The 21,553-nt window shown below is 42.9% G+C and overlaps 1 protein-coding gene across 16 annotated transcripts in view; it reads left to right on the top strand.

Moving 5' to 3' along the window:
- Positions 1-6,918: 6,918 nt before the first annotated feature.
- WDFY3 (WD repeat and FYVE domain containing 3) overlaps positions 6,919-21,553 on the top strand; it is a 189,011-nt gene continuing 174,376 nt past the window's right edge. For 8 of the 16 annotated variants that reach the window (XM_083834168.1, XM_083834161.1, XM_083834160.1 and 5 more), the window contains exons 1-2: positions 6,919-7,240; positions 17,776-17,835. The gene's annotated coding sequence lies outside the window, so the exon portion shown is untranslated. The remainder of the gene's footprint in view (positions 7,241-17,775; positions 17,836-21,553) is intronic. The other 8 variants (XM_083834166.1, XM_083834165.1, XM_083834164.1 and 5 more) reach the window with 2 other exon arrangements.

Genomic DNA, 21,553 nt, shown 5'->3' with positions numbered 1-21,553 from the left:
TCCTCTCATGTTGTATTGTTTCATTGGTTTCTATGCAGAGCAGGTAGCAATCTCTTAACAAAAATGTATTCTTCCTTGCAGTTGCATTCTCAACAATGAAGGCAGCAAACAATTTCCTATTTATTTGTCTTCAACAGTTGGGGCTGTCCTAGGCAGTTACTGCAGGCACTTTCTATGATGCACCTCTTGCCCAAGCACATGCCAACTTGCCGTCTCTTCCCACAGGTATCCAGTTTAATGCAGCGTCCTTTCCTCCCAAGCATGTGGCACGCAAGGCACGCTCCTGCCCGGCTACTGTGGTGAGCTGTACCTGACAAAAGGGGAACATGATGCTGCCACTGCCCTCTAGGCTCACTTTCCTCAACGTAGGAAACATTGCTGCCTTTGGTCTCTGAAGGCGACTAGTGAGATGCTGGAAGAGGCTGCCACAGGCAATGAAGACCGATACTGGCTCCCTTGGTCCCTCTCCCTGCAGTTTCCAAGCACTAGGAGAGTCCACGGCCTCAGCTGGAGAAAAGACACAGCAGGGATGGGCCACGTGCTGCTCGATGGGCAAGCTGTGCTGGCCCGAGCACAGTGTGTGACATCTTCCAGTCTGTGCTCCAGCACCACGTCACTGGGCAAGGCTGCTCTGGGCAGCCACCATGCCTTCCTGGCTCTGCTCCCAGCTCCTGAAAATAAATGGGAGAGAAGGGAGGGTGCAGCAGCAGCAGGGCTACAGATCATTTCCAGGGAGGACTCGGACAGCTCTGTCCACTCTGCAACATTCTGCTTTGGCAAATACAAACAGTGTTGCAGTTTCTTGGGTGGCAGCGCTTGTGAAATTGTCCTGTTTTGAATCCCCCTTCCCATGTGTTACTCCCTGTGTGGCTGGAACACGCTGCTGAGCTTGCACAGTGTGTGAGGATGAGGAGATGGCAGCTGGTGGCTGTCATTCTGTTGTCTTGTTGCTGCCTTTTTCAGTCCTGGATCCAAGGCCTTTCACCTGCAGACTCACCATGTGTCCGTGAGTGCCTTCTCCCACATGGAGGGGACGACAGGGGCTTCAGTTCAGAGGGGCTCAGCTCTGTTTCCATCCACAGTCTGAGCTTGATCCAGCCCCTCTTTGGCTTTAATCTGTCCTGCCTCCACTTCAGGTGGTCCCCGGAAGCATCCCCCCCCTCCCCCCCCACTGTCTGAATGTTGTTCTTGTCTGTTACTTGCACAGGAAAAAAATGAAATTTTTACCTTTGACAGACAGAAACCTTTCAAGAAAGTGTGTGTGCGCTCACAGAACAAAGCTGACTTGGCTCACAATGATGTCCAAGCTGATCAGTACAGGTTTTTGAGTCATAGAATACCCCGAGTTAGAAGGGCCCCACGAGGATTATCCATGTCCTGGAAGAGATGAACTGAAATCAGTTCTGCCTGAGGCACCAGGTGAGTTCCACCAAAACAGTACTCAGTGCTGGCCTGCTCCTCGAGAGGACAAGGTTCAAGATGCTAAATGGACACTTGAAATTGTGGTACATAGAGGCAGATGAGAGGAGCTGCTTGCAGGGACAGCAGCACAGCAAAGCAGCCTGACAGAACAGGTAATCCTTTTTTGTGCATTTCTGGCAGAAGGAATTAATTGTTTTTTTTGTCTGTTTTCATTTTGACCTCTGTTGTCCTAACACAACAATAAGCCTTATTTCACACAGTCTCTTTATCCAGATTAAACAAGAACCTGCAAAAAGTTAAGGTACAGTTGCTTTTTCTCAGTTATAAAATGGAAATTCAATTCCATGTTGTAGCCATTTCAAACTGTACAAACTTAGATATAGTCCTGTAGCCGACAGGATTCCAGAAGCAGGCTGCAATGCTGGTGACAGCCACAGAGGCATGCTGCTGAACACCACAGGAACTGCGATCTGTTCGCCGCCCAGATTGCACCCTGCATTCTGAATACTGGTACTTGTTAGGCAAAGTTCTGCAACACATCTTGTTCTCTAAAGGAACAGGTGAGAAAAATCTCCTAATATTAGAGTTTATTTAGGGCTTTGACAAGAACAGACATAGCCCTTGCAAGGGAATAGGAAAAGGCAACATATTCCCATAGGGAAATAAAACTGTGAAACATCAGCCCAGTTTAAGTACCAGCCATTTGCTTACACATAATGTTCTGCAGTCATCTGAAGGGAGAAAAACCAAAAACAACAACACTTGTGACTTGGTTTTATCTTACCAACTTGCAGCTCTTTGCTGTGCAGTTGTCCTAGCACCAAGACTCAAGCAGCCCAGAACTCCTGCGGGAGCCTGGCCACACTCAATCCAGCTGCGAGACTCGCAGGATGCCACTGCCAGCATAGGCACAGCTGCTCCCGCACCCTTCTCCTCCACCCTGGTTCTCAAAGCAGGCAAGGCAGCCTGAGGCTGGGTACCCAGCCCCTCAGGGGCAAGAGCAGGGGGCCCAGACCTCACTGTCAAGGTCCACAGCTGCCACCACCATCTCTCACATTTGTCCACTTGTTCGCTTTTCCCCTCCTAAGGGGCACAAGGGAGAGATGTGGGTTTGCAGCAGCAGTTTGCTGACTTCAGTGGTCACTGCTGTCAGGGAAAGCAGCCAGGCCACCACTCAGAAGTGACCCTGTTTTGAACTAATCCCACCTGCAGCTCTTAGAATAAGAGGGCACATTTTTCATTTCTGCTGTTAGGACTCTGCTCTTTGATCACAGGAAATTAAATACTTGTGATATCTGGCAAGCGTTGAGCACACCTTTAAAGAAAACACAGTGAGAGCTCTAATTGCCCAACCATGGCTTTTATTAACCACCTAACTATGGCTAATCACTGGGGCTTGTTTGTATTTGAAGGGTGTGTGTGACTTCATGCACTTTAACCTCATTTCTGGTGTGACAAACTGTCATACCCAGCAAATATATGATAGCGCCACATACTGAGAAGCAATTGCCATCAGACTCTGTACCATGCTGTGTCCAGCTTCACTGAAACATGTTTCAGAGCCTGACTATAAAGTCAGAAGAAAATTCTGTTAAAAAATTGTAGGCAAGGTCCTCTCTTACTGCCAGTGGCTAAGATGAAGGCAAGGCTCTGCTCAGTCGTCTCATATTTGTTTTGAAGATGAAAATCAAGATGAAATGCAGCATATCTGCATTTAATCAGTGCCTAATTGTGTACTACCTTTTCTTTATGCAGCATCATTCAGGCCATCATACCCCTGCACAGCTTGAACTAGAAGCTTTAGTTTACCTCACCTACAAAGTTGCAATCTGAGCCACATAGACAATTTGTCACATCCACATGGCTGAGGATGAGCTGAAAGCTATGGAAGGCTAGAAGAGCACTCAGCGTTCCTTACATACCTGCTCTGGTCATATGCTTCTGTTGCTGTCTGGCTACAGCCACTATTGGGCACACGACAGCTGAACCCTTGGTCAGCGTAAGTACAGCCATCTTTATCGCTTACCTTCCTTCCCCTGTCTAACTGTTCCTCATTTTTAGGCTCAGTTCATAAGACTCAAACATCCACAGCAGGGGCAGGTTAAATAAATGTCTGTCACTTCCAAGCAACTCTGCCTTGTGGCCCTATCTGCACAACTTTGTGGCCACCACTCTGTCTGCAATATATGTACAGCTCTTTTATTAACTGTTGCTTGTTTGTCTGTTTTAACAAAACAAACCATCCCATCAAAAGAAATATATTTTTTTCTTCTTCTGTAAGCATTTTAGGCAGTATCTATGCAGAGCAGCTGGACCCAGAATCATGTTTGGGCTCTGCACAGCATTCTCAGCAGGCCCACGTGTGCCTTTAGCAATCCCTTGTTATTTGTAAGGCAATGTGCTGCTGGGTAGCCCACTGAGCTGCTCCCAGACCTCACCTGTGTAATGCCCCAGCAGATCATTTGCAGATCTTGCTTCAGTCTTCCAAGGCAAGAAGTTTCCAGTGAGGAAAATATCTGTGGTCAGGTGCACTTACCAGGGACTTGGGGAGACCACACAGTTGAGTGTGCTTGTTTACAATGTGATGGTGAAGATGAGCAGATCACCAACCATGCAAATGACACATGCACAGTAGAGGGGAGCAACCTAAAAAGTTGGAAAGGTTATTTAGGACAGGGAGCCACACTGAAGCAGGATGTAGGTGGCCTGTAACCATGTCTCTTGCTCTTTTCCTGAGGTACAGTGGGATTGCAAGTTAGCTGGGGGTAGTATTTGTAGCGGTACTGCTTTTTGCTTTTTTTCTTGTTTGTTTAAGAAAATGACAGCTGTAGCAGAATGTCTGCTTTCTAGCTGCAGGAATAGAATATGCAGGGTGCACAAAATAAGCCTTCTGCTTTACTCAACTTGTTTGGGGTGTCCAGTCTGCTTTGAAGCACAATACTACAAGAGACATGCAGAATGTGTTCTTTACAGGGAATTAGGATGATGTGAGGAAGATTTAAAGCTGAAGTCTAGAGAAGCTTGTCAGAGAGCCTGATAAGGTCATAAGAGCCTGCCCGCGGAAGATAGGGCTTGACAGTGGGAACTGAAGTAAGAGTTTTGTAAAGGGCTGTTACAAAGAGGAGGGTATGAGATGAGCAGGGTTGTAATTAGGACAGGAATGCCATGTCAGTGCAACAGTAAGTCACAGCTTGAGCAAACCCTCAGCTAGCCTCGAACATGAAAGCCGATGCAGAGTGGCAGCTGTGGGTGGGCAGTATGCGAGAGGAGCCTCGTGCTCCCACCAGTTCCCTTGCAAATGGCACAGCAGGAGGGACCTGCGTCTTGTGTGGCACGCCTCACTGCCCAGCCAGCAGCCGCCTTGTCACAGGTATGGCACAAGTCATGCTGCTAGCAGCAGAGGTAGTGCAAACAGAGTAGCCAAAAAGGTGCTTTATTGCACTGAGGCCACCTGAAGTGTCAGTAGCCAAAAAACAAGAAGCTGTTCAGTGTCACGGTATAGCATGGAAAATCCATGTTGAGGACTGGGAACTCCAAGGACTGGGACTCTGTGCCCCAGGGTGGCCTTAGCAAGATGGTGAAGCTGCCCGCTGATCTGTGCTGAAGACAGTTACAGCCTCTTCCCTCAGGCTGTCTTAGACTATGATAGACCCAATGTATGTGAGGGGTGGGGGGCTTAAAAATAGAGAGGCGGTAAGATTGAACCAGTCTGCAACAGAACTTCATGTTATCATTTTCTTTCTCTGAGTTTGGGCTCTCATTTTCTTTGGGGCTTCAGGAAAATCTCAAGAAAACAAGGTATGAGAAAATCATGCAGATTTCTAGAAACTCTTACTCGGTGACACAAAGTAGTCCAGTAAAAGCCACTCAGCAGTTTTGAGCATTATGATCTTCTTCCCTGATCTGAAAAGAGGTGACACTGACAATCTGTGCATTAGCAGGTATCACAGGACTGACATTTCTGTCACTACTTCACGCTCTCGTCCTCACCCCCTTCTCCTCCATGGTATGTGCCTGAGACGCTGACTGCCAGCAGAAGGACCCTAGGCCAACGTCTGCTATCAGTGCTGTGCATGACCTGCTCATTGTGTGGCATGCTTTTGATCCAAAGAACTGGGCAGAACAAGTTTCACACAGATGTTCTTATTTTTATTTTTTTTAACTGTGACTTTTTGTACTTGCTCACAAGTACATGCAAGGAAAGAGGCAAAAAGAATGGCAACAAGGGATGGCCTGAGAGGAATCACCCATTTAGCTATCCCTGTTCTCCACAAACATCAGCCTGTGGTGTAAACTCTGTGGTAAATCCTGCAGAAATCATGTTTTTGTCTGGTGCTCAGACACGAGTGCTAACGCTTCCCTTATTTCTTTGTCATGCCTGAATACAACCCTAGTGAACACAGGGCACCTGCATGCGTCTGCTCGCCAGGCTGGGGAGCCCAGGTCTGGGGAGGGAGAGCAGTAAGGGCACACAGTTCCTAGCCTTTTTTTTTTTTTTTTGTCAGGAAAATATCATCTATTTCCTCCAAAAAAGCCCTTCAGAGTGTTGGGTTTGTGCCCATGACACGTGGGGCACACTGCTCCTTGTGGACAAGCCTAATTAGGCTTCTCTGTGTGCTTGTGGTGGCTTATTTACAAGCCCTGTAGCATTGAGAAGCTTTACTGAGCATTGCTTTTAGTGATTTATATTTGAGTGAAGCTGTTTTCAAAACTGGATTTGAATTGGATTTGAAATTGGACTTGAACAGTTGTTTCCTGGAGAGAAGACATGCAAATAAAGTCAAGTAAGCACCTAGGGCAAAGCTTCTGGCAGGGAGGTGCTCCGCCTCGGGCCTGTTGGCACGTGTGAGGTCAGCAGGCACTTCTGCTCCCCCTGTGTGGGCAGCAGCTGGTGCCCGGGATGGGCTGTGATGTGGAGGACCTCACCTGTGAGCAACAACGGCTGGGGAGGGGAAAAGCTTTGGGAGCTGCCGGATTGTCAAAACACTGGGGATGGTGGCATTTGGAGCTTAAAAATAAATAAATAAATAAATAAATAAATAAATAAATAAATAAATAAATAAATAAAGGTCTCAGATTAATCGAGTGTACTTCCAGGAGTGTGTTCAACAGTCTCCCTTCAAAAGAAATGCTTTATAAACTTGCTGCTGGATCAAATATATGCTGTAACTTTTATTTCAAGACCTGACGTGGAAAATCTGCAAACATTATATAAATTATATAATTATATAAATTTCTTTTATAACAATCAATGTCTTGAAACCAGATGCTAGAGCAGAGATAGAGAGGGAAAAAAAACTTGGATTGATGGTGTAGGGTATGTGCCTTTGTAACTCTCGATCTTCTCTTCTTTGAACCACTGTTTATGCAGTTTCCCTATAAGCTTTTTGTTTTACTTTTTTTTTTCCAAACCAGAACCACCTGGAAAGCTGTTGCATTGCAATCAAGCTCAGGAAATCAGAGCAGATAAAAAGAGGCTGCTCAAGGACACTGCCCTAAGCAGAGCTGTAGGCCACCTGGGCTGGAGGGCCCCCACCCGTGCCTGTGAGGCTTGCTGGGCTGCAGCACAGTACCTCTGTAGGAGCTGATGTGGGGCTGTGGCTCCTCCACTGCTTGCTCCCTAAGAGCAACCTTCCCGTGCAAGGGTGGCTGAATGGTGGTGGGATACCTTGTTGAGGACCATCAAGCAGTGACGTGGATGATAGCCGGAAAGGACAGCTTCTTCCAGATGAAGTTGTGCTTTGGTGGACTCTAACTTTCACTGGGGAGAAGCCCCTTGAGAGCAGAATATCTTCGGGAATGCCAGGATTACCATCAGGTAATTTCCAAAATACATGTAGGAACTAGGTGCTTGAGAAAGGGGAGCTGGCTAAGGCAGTTCCAGCTAACTGTTCTCATTTTAGAGATGCCCTACATTTCTAGACTCTTTACCATGGGACAGAATACAGTGGTTTTTGCCACTTCAACTTACAAATCTGTTGTGGTACCCGCTGATGACGAGAGAGAAGACTCCTGTCTGTTTAGAGCCAAGCAAGGATCATTATTTTCTTAAGTCATGGGAGAAGGGCAGCAATGCAGCTATCACTTCCTTTTCACTCTGGCACACAGGGGTTAGAGCAGCAGGTCTCCTTACTGTTGGACAGGCTGCTTCTGTACTGTGTTGGGAGCGAGGCCCTCGTCATCTTCCACAGGGGCTGTTTGTAGCAGAAATCCTCTGGTCAGAGATGGAGGGAGAAGGAAATTGGACATCTAATTAGTCCACAAGCCAAGGCATTCCACTCCAAAGGTCTGGGTGTCAGTCTTAGCTCCCAGTGCCCTTTCTGTGTAGGGAGTCCCTCCCCAAAGCAAACAGGTTTTCCTCCTCGCTCCTGGGGAAAGCTGGCATCAGCAGAGTGTGCAGCAGAACCTGTGTGCCCAGGACCTCCAGATGAGAGGATGTGCAAGGCCTGGTAGGCATGTTTGATGTGTTTGGGATGAGGGCAGAGCTGAAGGCTGATCCTCGGGCTGCTGGGGGAACCCAGGTGTTGAGTATTCCCAGACACAGAAGCTGATGATGCTGGGGAGCTTTAATGTGAAGGTCTGTAGGCATTTACCTTCTCAAAAACCTTTGGGGTTAGTTCAAGGCCAAGTGGGAATCCTGGAGAACACAGATCTGAATTTATGCATTTAAAGCCCTGTCAACCTTTCTGCTTATCTGAGAAAAAGCAACTGGGAAGATACTTTGAGAACCTGGCTTTTCAAATATGCAACACAGGCTGCTAACTAGAGCTTACATGTTAACTTAATCAGGCTTAATTTAAAACATCAAGTAGATCTCCAAGCCTTCAGTTGATCTTGATGGCTTTTCTTTTAAGTGTTTTTATATCTTGATAGTTGAGCAAAGTGGCTGAATTGCCACCATACAAGTAATAGAACTTATAGGCTAAATACACACAGCAAATAGGAAAAAAAGTTTTACTGTATGGGCTCCAAATGATCTACAGAGTGATTCTTGTACAACTTTTCCCAAGGGTGAATGACTCTCCTTCTCCCTGCAAAGATGCATTTCTGAAAAAGTTTCAAACTAGCTAATTTCAGCTTTAAGCAAAAATAGGAAGGCAGTTTGCTGAAGGGAATGGAGGTGAGGGGGAAGCATTTCCTTCAGCTTGCATCTATCCTAACCTCTTCTAATAGCAAATGTACTTTAAAGAGCAGAAAGTAAACTTGCCCTTCCCCTGCTCTGTCGTGAACTGACAAAATCTAGTCACTATGCAGCCAGTGTAACTTGACATTACAGAAGTATACGTTTATAGACATTTCACATCCCAAGACAAACACAACTGATTTGTGTAAAAGAAGCCAGGAGTCTGACTCTGAGTAGGAGCTCTCAAGCCTAAGAATGTAGCTGGCTGGGACACAAGTCTCTGCTCTAGTCATAAAACCAGAAGATCATTGCTAACGCAAGAAAGTAGTGGTAGATAACCCTACCTCTGCCAGCGTGGCACCGACACCAGTGCTAGGCTGTAGGTGTCAGCGTATTTGACCTCACTTTAAAATGAGGATGATTCCCTCCAGTGCTTTGGCTGGAAATGAACCTGTTACTGGTCTCCTATGTTCTTGTAAACAACTTATCAGTGTCAAGGCTATCATACTAAACTCATCTAATGTAGACTGAATATAATCCCGCCCCCTTATGGCTTTTAAACAGAGACAGAAAGAACAGGCAAAAAAGAGCTTGTAGTCCCATGCTGCTGCTTATGAGCGTCTTTCAGCAGAGACTTGCATATAGCTGTCCAACACAACTACCTGTTGATGCAGATGGAATTGCCTATAGCCACCAAATTAAAAACTGTAAATCTCTAGGATAAAGCTTTAAATGCTTTTTTATTTATGGTCTGTAGCAACTCATATAGCACAAAAGTTCAGAGTAAAGCATTTGTCAGAATCAGACAAGGTCCTTTTGTGTACCTCATGTCTGCGTTTGAATTAGTATAGATATTTGGCATGTTTTTAACACAAGGATGATTTATTCACAATGGCACAATAACACTAATTTCAGACAAATTCTAGTTTGTGCTTGTTTGATTTGGTTGGGTTTTGTGGCTGGAGCATCTGTATACCTCTAGCATGTGGAAGAGGTCCCAGCTGCCTGATAATTTGAATTCTCCTAGGCTAAAAATTTTGAAAGCTTCCTTTTACGAGAGATTTAACTGAGAGCAATCTTGTCCATTCTTTACCACTCCTGCCCCTTCTCTCTTCGGAAGGTCCAATTACAACTAAAAAATAAAAAAGGAATATTGGCCAAGAAATGTTATGTTTTTTCTAATTGTCTCACTTAAGAATTAGCTGTTTTTAACTGTGCTGTAGCCAGAAATTACTTTGAATGTATACACTTTCTCCTATGCTTGAAGCCTTCACTGGGTAAGAGATGATGCTCTGTTGTAGCTCTGGTGCCCAAGTGTAACTGCTGACTGTAGGCCCAGTCTGCACTAAGTTCCATTGTGACAATGAGGAAAAGAAAAATACAAAAAAAAATTGCTACTGCCATTAACTTGTCACTGTTACACTAGTAGCAAGCTCCAGCAAACAGTGATCATGAATCACCAGCATCAGGGGTGAAAAACAGCAAAACTAAGTTTTTGCTACGTTCTCAGGTTTAAGGACTTGCAGTCACTGGGATTGTAAGTGTGACTAGCCATGAGCAAAACCAGAGGGAAGCTGCAGTGACTTTGTTTTCCTCCATTGCCAGATGAAGGTATCTGGAATGTGCAGACGTTGAAAGCCTAAGGAAAGCAAGTTTTAAGAGGTAGGAAGCCAGTATAATTGAGCTATATTTCTTTAACCATGTAGTCCTTAACACAGGCAGGCTAAGTCATTACATTGCAATGGTGTGGTAGGCTTCACTGGAAGCAGCATCAAGTTGTGGTTCGCTCTTGTTCTTTGGTGTCAGATGATGAACATCACATCAGTACACCAAAAGAGAAATAGTTTAAACATAATTAACTTGAGCTAACACTGAAACTCCTGGGAACAGGATGCTATTAAATGTTCAGAGATTTTTAACTTGCATTTATCAGGGATATGATAATACTGTTTGAATGAAGGCTTCTTAATTAAACTTGACCTAGGTGACAGTACAGTTGGGTTATTAATACTGTTCACTTGAACTGTGGTTCTAATATACTTTGAGTGGAGACTGCCTAAACTATTGCTTTTCTAAGGGTTAATATAGCCACTAATTTTTATAAATGCTGTGCAACTTTTCTATTGCTTGATCCTGATTCTCACATTCCTGTTCCAGTAATTATTTTCTCTTTTTTAGAAAAATGCATTATAAATCAGGTGTATTGGTGTCTTTCATGTCTATCTAACAATTAATATAAGGATTATTTTATATTCATATGCCTTTTACATATAGCTTGTGAGGATAGCTTTTTTTAATTAAATTTAAAAACACATACTGTTGCAAAAATCCCTGTTTCTAAGCTTCTCAGCAAGGTAAAGAAAACTGAGAAATGACACTTCAACCTAGATCATGAGACAGTAACAGCTGAATACAATATTTTAAGAGAGAATTATTGCCTGGGTTAGCAAATTGGACACATTTTGATAATTGAAATTAAACCTACTTCTGTTTGTCTGCCTGTTCTGCCTGCTCCTGCTGCCTTTAGAATAGGGCCTTTCCTTCAGAGACCAGAAGGAAGGAGTGGATGGAGTTCGGTTGTGCAGCTACCTCCAGAAGCAGCTACTTGCTGCTTCAGAGCAGACATCCATGACCTCCTCTTATTTGTGGTCAGGTCCCCTCTAGAAAACTGTCTGTAACATGCAGCCCTAATGCAGGATCTGCCTGTTCAGTTGTGAAACACTGAAGAAATACTTATCGTGGTTCAAAGGGCATTATAAAAAAGCCTCAAAATGGAAGCCTGTAGCAAGAGGATGGTTTTATCTTACAATTTCTTTCTGGATGTTAGTTTCTGGAGGTGGTGCTCAGGGGTTGGAGCTGCTCTGAAGCAGCCCAGGGGATGGTTTTGCAGAGTGCATGCACCTGGTGGCCCCCAAGAGACATGTGCACCTGAGGCCTGCCCTGCAGCAGCCTCTCCTGGCATCAGGGCTGTTCTCCTCTGGGGGAGCGGGGCTAAGGACAGATGCTTGCAAGGAGGGAGGCCCTCCAGAGCCACCAGAGGACGGCAGCCTCCCTGCTTGTGTAATTGGAGGCTACAGAAGGCCAGATGGGAAGGGGGAAAACCCATGTGCACTTGTCTGAGCTTCTCAGAAGCCTATTCGGGAAAGGCTGCATTTCCTATATTACAGCCAGTGGAAGGAAAAAAGCAAAGTCCCAGAAAGAAAGCAGCAAGCTGGACAGCATGCTTGGCCCTAGTCTGCTGTGCTGTCTTAAAAGATTAAACCCTGACCTTGAAGCAACTCTGTGGTGCTTTGGTGGCGTATAAGGTCCGCAGAGTCTGTTCTCAGAAAAACGCTTAACTATTAGGGGATGAAACAACACCCAAGTCCTTCTGAAGAAGCCAGCTAACACTCTATTCAAGACATGAGAGTACAATACTTAAATTAGCTAGATTCACAACCCAAAAAAAGGAAACGAGGGAAAGATGATACATTGCCAGAATTAGCTGTTTACCATGCCAAGTACATTTCAAATGTATGACTCGTCTAGGTGCAACAACTTGAAATTCAAGTAATCTATTCAGTTCTCACATGTTTTTCACAAGAGCATGTAAATATTCTGCAAATTTGGGCAGAACTACTTTCTCAACTGGCTATTTTTGCTGTAGATCAAGCTAAAAATAGCTGTTGTTGTATTTAGGGAAGGTGCATGAGAGATGGAACAGCAAATGAATGTGGTTGTACAAAACAGACAACTTGGAGATCTGTTATGCTGATTTGTACTGCTCCTGTGTATCAGTTGACTGTGCTAGGCCCAAGGAACAAACCCACAACATTGCCATAGGTGTTTGACCTATTCAAACACAGCAATGACACTCTTCAGGCCACTTCAATTTTTTCTAAACTTATAAAACATTCCCCCTTCCAAAAAGCTATGTGTTCCTCACAATACCAAGCTCTTCCCATCCAATCCTTTCCTGTGCAACCTACCTCAAAAAATGCCCTTTTCCAGACTCTCAGATGCACTGTCTGTTGTTCCAAATCACTGTTCCTGTGCAGAAAAGTCTGTGAGATAGACAGGTGGTGGTGGTTGTGGCAGGGCACTCTGAACCCTGTGGCACCTGTATGAGCCTGGGCCTCTCCAGCAGGTGGCTGGGGAGAGGCTCCCCCGATGCAGTGCATTAGATGGCTGCTCTTGCCAGGTGGACAGGGCAGGCTGCTCTGAAGACACCTGGAGGGTTATCAGGCAAGGTCAGAGAAGCGAAATGGTCTGGGAGAAGACAGAAAAGCGGGCTCTGACTATGAAGCTGAAACCAAGTAGGTTTGTGTAGTCTAAGCAAGATGAGCCGTTTAACATCATGGCTGGTGCGGATAAGGTGCTGAGGTGCTGCCTGGGTTGATGGCAATGTTTCAGTGTGCTGAGGGTACAGTGTGGCCACGCTGGCATCATCCTGGAGCCTGTGAAAAAGTCATGCTCTGAAGGCTGCTTTATGTGCCGCTGCTAGTGGCAACAGGACATCTGGGAACCATGCGAAAACTGCAGATGGTGGAAATATGGTACGTGCGAATAATGTGAATTGCTCTGTAAGCCTCTACAAACAGAGATGAAAACTCCTACATGCTAGAGATCATCCCTGTGTGTCTCAGTAAGGAGTTGAGCGTTACAGTGCAAGCCAGTGCTTAAACGCATGCAAAAAATATCAACATTATTTCTGGAGAGATTGAGTCACCTTCCAATTTTAGGTAAATTTGATCAGGGGTTTGTACAGCAGAGAAAAGGAAATGGAATGGCATTGGCAGGTCACAAAACACAATTCCATACATCAGGTACAACTATACCATAAGGTCCTATCGACGCTGAAATCTCGCCTTGAATTTAGAAGCTGTTTGACTGCTGGAAAATTGACAGTGGCATATGATTGCTTCCTCAGTATTTCAAGGTATGCGAGCCAACATGAGTTGAGTTCTGTTATGTCTTTCCCTCTATTTTAAGACAGTCACAGAGGGAAAGACAAAACCTGTAAATTACAAGTATACTGACTCTGGGGGGGGAATTAAGCTTCCAGTTTAAAGTTGCGTTGTTCATGTTCCCCATGTTAGTCTAATACTAACATTCTACCATGACTTAGGTCCTTAGTATAAATTCTGCTGTGAGTTGAGTATTTACTTTAGTTTTGCTTTGTGCTTGTTTTTCTAGTAGAATCTGGTTCAAGGTATTGGACCAATGCTTAAACCTGTAATCAGGTGTTTGAGAAAGAGCTGTGATGTCCAGGTGAGAGGAAATTAGAAGATAAGCATCTATAACTAGCTAGTTTGGATAGTGGAGTTGAAGACCAACACATTACCCTGTGGTCCTTATTGCCGAGTGAAAATGATTCGTGAAAATGTTGGATAATTACTGCAACAGCTGTGTCTGCACATGTTACTTCTTATCTTTCCTGCTTTGATGAGAAGAGCTGAGCAGGTCAGACCTCTTTGCCTAAAAAAATGTTTTTTTAGCGGGGAATAAATAATTTCCTTGCAGCACCTTTCTTTAGCTGACATGGCGATAGCACAGCAGAAGCATTGTCCTTACAGGTCCACATCAGTAACCTTTAGAAGCAATTGGATATGATCATTACTTTCCTTATAGATAATACTCCTATACCTCCTTTACTTCCTGTGTCTCCTCGAAACTGTAACCTCTTTGACATGTGTTCTGAATACTTCCATTAGGCACCTAAGAGAGGTTTGTTTTTAACCTCTGTTGGCCACTTCGTTTCCCAGTTACCAAAACAGATCTTAGAGGAATTGCTCTTATCTTGGTTTTGACAGTCAGCAATTTTTCCTGTTGATGACTTGACAAGAGTACATTGCCATGCCTTTCTAATTGGTGCCTGAAAACAGAAATTAAGTAAGTTGCGGGGCTTGTGGTTTCCTCGCTTTGGAGAGAGAGCAAGAGGAAATGATGAAGAGAGAAAGATCATTTGTTGAGAGTCAAGACTTACCCTTCAAATGAGGCAACACCAGCAGGAGGAGCTTGTGGGAAGAAACTGTTTTTCAGATTTCATTTGATCTTTTGAGAGAAAAAGGTTGGTTCATGCAGTGACATGGAACATCTAATAAAACTCAGGACTATTTTCCTGTCAGAGGTCCCTCAAATTCTGAAGAGTTTTACAGTTAGTTTCTTGCTACTGATAATATACAAAATTATATGGTCTTTTGAGGAAGAAAGGATTGCATGATGGAAGAGGAGGAGAAAGGCAAACAGATGTGGTGATTGACATGGGAACCACTGTGTGCTTTTTGATCATTTGATTTTAAAACAAAATGCATGGAAAATGTTGTCTTTCCAGACAAGTCTTATTTTCAGAAACGTTACGAATTAGCAATAAAAAAGCCATGTGTTGGCTACAGAATAAAATCAGGAGTGCATGTACATCTGGCCAGGCAGCATTCAAACCCCACTCACTCATCAGAGTTGCATGGTTTTGATCAGCCAAGTGAATGAAGCCTTAGTTTTTTCTCTGCTTTGGAGTATAGTATTGTAAACTTTGTGACTGAGATCATGTGTTTATTTTCAAACCCTTACATTTTACATAGGACAGTTGTGATCAGGTGTTTAGAAAAGAACTAACTGTTTTAGGTGGTGTTTTTGTATAGAAAATATAAAGAATAAGCATTAGGAAGCTGGGACCCAAGCACTGATCTGGGGACAGTTATGCGTGCCACTAAGACATGTAGTTGTGTGTGGTTTCTTCAAGAAGTGCTGGGTAAATATTGATTTCACTTACAAAAAACTTTTTACCAAAAGCGAGTCGACCTGTTTGTCAGAATGATGAAACTGTATCAAGCCAAGAGTGACTTGCTTCCTCTTGCAACTGAAGATATCATTTTTGCATATTTAAAGGAACATATCCATCAACAATGTCTGTCTGTATGTTAACATAATTATCAGTCTGCATAACTTAATGAAAAGTTAATTTGTGTTGCAGTTTCCACATATGATTTATCATTAAATCTGTTACCCAGCCCTGCAATGGAGGTTGTATGAGTACTCTGAGAGATGATTGCATACTGGTAGCTAGAATGTTCAGGGAAACTAATTGGGATCGTAATGAAATCCCATGGAATTTTGGAAGCAGGGCCCAGAGGATATCAAACAGAGCCATTTGAAAGGTACCAAGAAATCTGTGTTTACAAATAGCACAGTGTTTTGTTGTTCTTGAGATCACACAAATATACTGGTGACTGTAGCTGATATGTATTAAAATTTCACCTTTCTAGACAATGGATACTATCTACATTTAAACTTGGTATTTTTAGGAGTCTATATATCGAGAAAGTGGGAAGAGTGTTTAAGTAGAGATGTGGATCCTGTACAGTGGACTTAAGCCTTCTCATGAATCCTGTATGCACTCTACTCACCTTTCACATGGATTCCCTTAGCCACCTAGCTATCTACTACATAAAATGATCATCTACTGGTGCAATAATCAAAAGCTCAGATACCGAGGCATACCTCTGGATCACCTATCAAAGGTGATAACTTTTTTTTCTACTTGGAGACTGAAAACATACAGAAAATAACTTCTGTTTGAAAGGAAATGCTCTTTCAAGACTGCAACTTGAAGGGAGATTGACAGTGCAGTTTGCAGTTAACGAGGCTGCCATAGGCACTGACAAGATTTTTCATTGTTGTCTAAAACTATCTTTATATGACGTGGCTAATAATATTAGAAAAGCTTCAAGTTCTGTGACTTGTTCACGGACAGGGGACTGTCAAAGAAATTACTGCTTCTCTACAGAAAGCTATGTATGCATCTAAAAGATCCAGACTTTGTCTACGTATCCACAAGCAATTCTGATGGCGTTGACAGAAAGCAACTCCAAGTTCTTCCAATGCTGCGTTAGTAATAGGAGGACCTGGCTCCATTTTTAATAAAAACTTAATTTTATAGGAACAAATGTGTATGCAATGGCTGTAAATAACCTGTGGCTAGAAATTAAATTGGAAGAAGTTTCGAAACATGGAAAAAGTTTTGAAACATCCTTAAGCAGTGACATCAACCTTTGCGTAGCTCCCCAAGAATCCTTTTATTTTGTATAGAATTTTGGTAATTCAGCTAAAGGGTTAACTTGGCTTGTTATTTCCAAGGGGTATAGTAAATAATATTGAGTAAAAAGTATTTTTTAAAATAACATATTGTGGGAGTGTGGCCATGGGGATCGACAAGCCCCATGGTTGGTGATAACATCAGACTCTTGAAAATGAGGCCGTGAGGAATGTAAAGAGTTTAGAAGGAATGAAGAAGGCTGATTCAGGAGATGCCTTGCTGTCTCAGACTGCTTGTTCTCCAGCCGTTAAGACATGGAAGTTGCTGGGTGTTTGCTGTTGCTGGGCAAAGTTGTTGACCAATGAATAGTTAGTGGAAAAGTACTGCTGTAGAGCGAATGGTATAAGAAGGGAGCCTGTCCTCAACAGAAGAGTTGAAGTTATGTCATCAATAAAGGAGTAGCAGTTACCGATCCTAAAGAACCCTGGTCTCCGTGTGGTCTTTGCGCATCAACATGTTCCTGGTCACTTAGCTATCCACTCTTTGCAAGCTTTAAAAGCAGTCACCGTGTGATGTAGGAAATGAGCGTGTTCTAAAAGTGTTCTGTCTCGGGATTTTGTGCACACTGTTAGCAAAATTCTGCTGTGTAGAACAGCCAGTGAGAAACAGCCTGTGGTGGTCTCACTGCAAACGGTTAATTGCCTGTGATAACAGTGAGGAGTCTGTATGGACTTGGCTAATAGGCGTCAACTAGTGGTCTGCAGTTAGGTATAACAAAAACTGGTGATGTCAGAAGTTGTTTGATTGCACCAATTCTTCACTTCAAGAGAGATGGTAAGCACTGAGTTCTGATAAATTGGATGCTTTAGTTGAAGTAGCAGAGCACATTTTAAGGCAGGCGTTACAAGAAAGACCCTTTAGTTATAGTTTTAGAAATAGCTTTTCTGAGCTTGTAAATATTCCTTCTCTTTGTTATGCAAAGGTATATACTAAATGCTTTGGAAGACTCTTCGTCAGGCTGCAGGGTCTGTAGATTGGTCAGCACACTTGAAGGCATTCTAGCAGTAGAGCATCTTCCTGGGAGATAGATGATGGTGTGGGAGCTTGTTTATGGGCAAGAGTGGATTGCATGCCTGTGGTTTTGTGACTTTGTTCCAAAAATGACACATTTTTAAGAAATAAATTATGTAACTTACCTAACTTGGTTGTCTTCCAGTGGGAAGCTGACTTGCAGGCTTGGAATTTTCCTGAGCCCTGGTCAAGGGAGAAAAAAAATGTAAGTTCACAGAAAGAGCATCTTTATCTCTGCTACTTCTAGAATTGAAAAGTGTATGTTTTTATATTTGATCAGTCACTTCAATCTCCCTGAACTGCCATTATGGTTTTCTGTGAAAGCCGACGAAAATAAAAATATCACAGATGAAAATAACATTCCCTCATGCTAAGTGTGGAACGTCTCAGTATGTATTTGGCACATCCTTTGAGGCTGTATCAACAACAGTCAGAAACAGGCTGGTGTAAGAGCCAAGCCATAAAAATGAACAGTTGAGGTGCATTGTCCTGTGTCTTCCAGGACCTCTGACATGTACTGACTGAAAGAGATTCCACAATGCTCATAAGGTAAAATGATCATTGCACAGCTTCTAGTACGTACTGTCAAGGTCAAAGTCAGTTCTGCTAAACAAGCAAACTAAAACAAAAACCCACATGAAATTCTTGTTCTGTTGAAATTTGTCACAAAACCTGATAGTGAAGAGCAGATTTTTGGTTCTTTTTCAAATGTAATGTACTGTTTCTAAGTCTCTTCTGATGCACAGCAGTAAAAGATGTACATAAGGCACTTGTGGTATAAAAGAGCATCATGCAATCTTTTGGTGTGAAAGTGAACATCTAGCTGAAAACTCTGTGTATGTTCTTGGGCCCAAGGGACATTCTCTGATTATTATTCTTGCTAAAATCTCCTGCCTTAAAGACTACATTAATACTTAATGATATTTCTCTTTTGGGCAGACCATCATACAGTATACTTTTCAACCTCTATGTTATGACATTTGGTGTATGCCTTCACAAGAAAGTCTTTGCTATGCTGCACAGAATGGTAACACCTTTTAATAACAAAAAGAAAACCTGAGGTCTGTAGGACCAACACAGCAGCGTTTATAGGATTGCAAGTGATGCATACCATGAAGACAAACTTCATTTTTCCCCGAGGCACCAGATGGCAGCATTTTCCTTCACACAGTGTGATCTCATCCTCTCAGATTCGCTCTGTCTGGGATCATCACCCTTTGAGGCTGTGGAAGCCACAAAGACCTCCACGGAACCAGACATTATCTATAATCACCTGCTTTCATTGTAGCTATGGGGTCACACTGATGTGGCCTGAAAACAATACAGACCTTTTGGCTGTGCAGGCCTGACAGTCAATAGGAATCAGTAGCATACATGCACTTTAAAAATAACATACAGTAAATCTGTTTCCAAGCTCTACATTTTGCATACCTTCAGAATATTAAGTAGCATTCATGTTGATTTCCTTTTAGCTACCAGCTCTTTCCCATACACATGCATGTACAATGTAATTCTTATGTTCTTTTCTATCAATGCTGTATTCTTCAAATTTTCCAGTAATGTTTTCATTGCACACCAGTTATGCATCACTAGGCTCGTAAATTCTGTAGCAACCCCCCCCAGTAATCTGAGGCAGGAGCTGAGGAGGAATTGCTGTAGTTCAGAACTTTGCAACCTACGCTTGCTTCTACAGTTACAGACATGGAGTGAAGTTTTGTGGGCTGGGAATTCTTTAGTCACACAGTCCTTGGTTCTCCTTTTTCCCTTCATCCTCATGTTTTTGCTTATAAATCTAAGGCTGCCTTTGCAGTGTGTTTTTGTCAGAGAAGAAAAATCATTAAGGTCAACTGTAACAAGTTGTATTCATAAGCCACCAACCTTGAACTATGAACCTGCAGCACCATGTGTATTCACTTGAGCTGTATGACTCTAAGCCTTCAACAGACAATAGAAAAGAAAGGGTATTTATCCAAAAAGGGGATGGATTGTAGAGGCCCAGAGGTTAAGGGAGGAGTAGCCCTGTTTTTTCATTAGTCTGCTGTCACTCCTCAGGGTTGCTGGTGTATCCGCTGTGATTAGTAAGTCTGCTAGTGCTTTACAAATGCTGTGAGCTCAACAGTAGACTGTGTGCAGATTGTTTAATTTATGGACTTCTGACAAGCAGCCAACCATTTTTCTAAAGAACATACACAACAAGGGATTTTTTTACTTTTACAAATTTCAGCCAAATTCAGCATGAGTGTCATAGGACAGGGCCTGGATGGTAGACCATCTGCAACTCCACCCTTTCTCTTCTTAGTTAATACCAAAATTATCTATAAACAGGAAGGAGGGAGGGAGGAGCATTTCTCAAAGCTAGTCATGAGAACCCTGTATGATGAACACATTAAGCTGCGTAATCTGGAAATCAGTCCTAGTTTCTTCTGTTAAAATATTCTAACAAAAGGGTGAAATTCCCTCAGTATTTGTGTACTTTGTCACGCCAATTTCCTTCCAGTTCTGGATTTGCCTGTCCATTGGTTTCAGCTGATTTATGCCAATAAGACAGATTTAACTTGGCTGCCCAAGATGTACAAAATAAATGCAATACAACGATGTTGGAATCTCACTTGAAAGCTGAGCAGAATTTCATGACTTAAAGACAACTGTACACGTATGACCTCTAATAAAGAGGAAAATGACCTTCTAATAAAGGAGGAAAATTAAATACCTCTCTACAGTTCATAATGATTAATGGAAACCCTTGCACATGGTTGTTTTGCAAAACGGAAAAATAAATACTTTTTGTCTAATTATGCCACTGTAATTACTAACACCTTATCAGAGAAAGGAAAGCACTTAGCCAAGATGAGCTTTGTGAGAGGAGAGGAGATACTGAGAAGGTTTACAAAAAAAAGTCTGATATCACTCAGTATGGATTATTACAGCTTGCCATTATCTATTTTGGAACTGTGACAATTGACCAAAACATAAGGACTATAAATAGAAATGCAAGTAATATTAAGTACATGAGAAGAAAAAAAGTGATATAATTTGGCACGCAGCAAATCTTTTATCTGGCATACAGCTGTCTTTGCAACTCCCTTTGCTCTTTTGGAGTATTTTTTGTGACTTCCCACTAAGGTACCTCTGCTGGTAGAGACTTAGGAACAGCACCATCTTTGTGAGCTTTGTTTCTTACTCAGTGGAGCTGGCTAAGATAGATGGTGTTAATCCTTTACACATGAAAGATGCAAGTATCCTCCTACACATACATTAGAGACATTTGTTTGTTTTGTGATGTGTAAGTGCTATATATTGTTCACAGGCTCTATCTTGCATAGTAAGTGAAATTACTGTCGAAACAAGCTGATTAAATCTGTGATTTTCCCTTGCTGCAGTCCAGAATGAAGATATACCCAAGGGGGGAAATCGTCTGGCAGTATGCATAGCATATTAGCTTAAAGATTTTCATGGCACAGTAATGAAGGAGGTTTTTTTTAAGGCTTGTAAGGAAACATCCATGTTGTTTCCATGTACTGAGATACTGTCCTTAGAAGTATTGTAGTAGCAACACTGCCATCTTTCAGCTTGGCCTTCCCTCAAGGCAGGGGAATGGGGTTGGTCTGATATTTGATAAAATATAACTAGATATAGGGACACGTTTCCTTGTGTGTGTATATGATGCATACCATATATGGGGAGCATCCTCAAAATGCATGCCCTGCAAACAAAACCTTAGTGTTAGATTTTGATCCTCATTTTCCATTCCTATTCTGTAACATTCATCATATGGCATTAGCTAACCCTATTTTTCAAGGAAAGCAGTGACAGTTACTAATTGTATAGAATGTGGGAAAAGGAGGCTGAAGAGAACAGTTGCATAGGGAGAAAAGTGGTTGGGGAAGAGGTTAAAAAGATGTTCCCCAAAAGTGGGGAGAAGA

This window comes from Anser anser (genome assembly GCF_964211835.1).
Source record: "Anser anser genome assembly, chromosome: 4".
NCBI classification, from domain to species: domain Eukaryota; kingdom Metazoa; phylum Chordata; class Aves; order Anseriformes; family Anatidae; genus Anser; species Anser anser.
The sequence above is the reverse complement of the archived record's forward strand: the minus strand, read 5'-3'. Positions and strand labels throughout refer to the sequence as shown.